Genomic DNA, 2627 nt, shown 5'->3' on the forward strand with positions numbered 1-2627 from the left:
ACTTCAATCTTATTTGAACCAAGATTTACTTCAATCTTCAACTAAATATCTCTTCAATTCTTTGTTTTGAATTTTGATGTTGAATTTTTCTGAATTAATTCATTTAAGCTCCAAAAACCTATCGAAACATTAAAAGAAACTTCATTACTAAAAAACACATTAATTATTATAAAAACAATCAAATAAAAACAATAAATACATATATAAAATAAGAGACTTAATGACACTTTTGATGCACAATCACTTACCTTACAAATTTATCAAAGGATTGAGAGTGTTTTCCTGATGATGATTTTTTTTCTTTCTTCCCCTTTTTACATCTATTTTAGCTGGCCTTCATGCCCTCCAACACCATAATTTTATGGTTTTATACTATCTAATCACTCTTCACTTATATAAGTTTTTAGTGCATGTAACATACAAGAGGTTTTTTGGTGTAGAATGTATACAAGAGAGGGAGGCCAATTCTTTTTCTTTCTTTTGTTGTGATAACTAAATAAGAGGGAGAAAAAAAGATATAAGTTTACTTTCAAGGTATTTATACTCCCTCTTAAGTGATGTTAGGTCATGTTTGGTTAATGTTACAAAAATTCCAAGTATCTCCACTTTTCTTTTATATATTAACATCTCCCCTACCATTCTAACTTTTCAAAAATACAAGTTAGTTTCTCATTTCCACCCCTTTGAAAGGGTAAATAGACTCTTATAAACAAATTTTATTTATTCTAGTCTGGTTTATAAGTTTTAAAGAGTTTTGTTCATTAAATAAATTTCAACTCAGAGTTTACATGATCCAAAAAACCAATTAGGTTGACTTGAAACACTTGTTCAATCTTGAATCAAACCGAAAACAATGGTTTGACCTGAAATTAAAGCGAAATATACAATTAAACCAAAAACAAATAAAAACTCAAAAAAACATAAAAATATCTAACAAAACTAGATCAAACACCAAAAACATGATAAACATTCAAGCTGAAACCCAACAAACACAAATCACTAACAACATAATTTTTTATGCAATCAAAGGCATAATTTTTTTCAAGATCATACATAAATCAAGAATTAAGCATTTATTTTTTTATTCAAAATTCATAATTTGATCAAAATATATTTAGACAATCAAAAAAATCTTAGAATCTAAATGTATGAATATGTATTACTGATGCATTGTAACCCTACATTAATTGGTAAAGATGACGAGCTAATATATCTATGGTAACAATTAACCTAAAAAATTTAAAAACAAGAGGCTAATGCAAAGTTCATGTGAAGAATATTAACCTAGAATTTGAAAAAAAATTAGAAATTAAAGAACTAATTCCAAAACCTAGATTTGGCATTTTAGTCCTCTAAACATACCGTTTTTGTTCATCACAACCTAAATTACCAATAACAATCATAGTTGAATCCAAAGAAAGAATAAAAAACATCAAATCATCATAAATATACATTAAATTCTAACTCTAAAATTATAGCTCAATGAAGCCAACAAAAACATCAAATTTTAATTCAAAACTACTCTTCGAACATTTGAAACCCAAGTCATGCTTAAAAACCAAAAACATACACTAACAAAATAAATAAAAAAAAAAACATTAAACAACCACTACCACCCTTTGGTAGAATCCAAACCTACCTTATTTTATCAATATTAGTCACAAACATATTGTCTTGACACTTAGCAACATCAACAACAACTTTAAAAAAAAAATTAAACAATATAAATAATAGTTTTATATATTAATCAAAACAAAACTAGAAAATATCATAACACTAAAATAAGTTCAAAAAAACATAAAAAAAAGTTTAAATATTAAAAAAAGCATGAATAGGCAAGCCACACAGACTCCATCTTTGAGTTTTTACAAGGTTATACCTTTTTCAAACTTGCTGACTATAGGCTACTATTTTTCTACTCTTTTCTTTCTTATTTTTCCTTTCACTCTCTTTCTTTCCAAAGCTTTTTAGACCTTTCTATGATAGGTCTATTAATATAGTATTTTCTTATGTTTTTCCTCTCTTTTCTTTCTCCTCTGATTTTCAAATGTATTTTTAGGGTTTTTCTAGGTTTTATTAGTGGATTCCCTCAAACATTGATCAAAGCCTATCTCTTTTATCAAAATGAGAGGGTTATGGACAAAAGCTAATATTTGGAAGCTCTTGTACTAGGTGGTTTTGCAATGGTGATTTTAGTTTTAGGGGTACTTGATGGTTTTAAGAGTACTTGATGGTTTTGCTAGATTTAAAAGGCAAATAGTTATTTGTGGCCTTTTGATTTTGAGAAGAAACTTTTAAAGTCATTGATAAAAACCTTTTGAGAAGCTTTAAGTATGAACACATAAAAAAATAGGTTTTAAAAAAAAATAGGTGTCACAATCAAGGTTCGTTTGGTTGACCATTTTCGAGGCTTTTTTAGAGCAACTCTAATGTAAACATCATCAGAAACCACCTGAAGTTGATAGAAAAGATGCATATCTTTTATTTGGATCTAACCTTGCTTGATTTTGAGGTTTGTAACTCATATTTATTCGTTCAAATATGCTAACTCAATCATCCCAAAATCTGAAAACACAAGAAAGTGGATCGGGGACAAGATGTTGGAGACTTTTGTAGAAGAATTAGGG

The sequence above is a fragment of the Populus euphratica genome, unplaced genomic scaffold (assembly GCF_000495115.2).
Source record: "Populus euphratica unplaced genomic scaffold, PopEup_1.0 scaffold203.1, whole genome shotgun sequence".
In the NCBI taxonomy this organism is placed as follows: Eukaryota; Viridiplantae; Streptophyta; class Magnoliopsida; order Malpighiales; family Salicaceae; genus Populus; species Populus euphratica.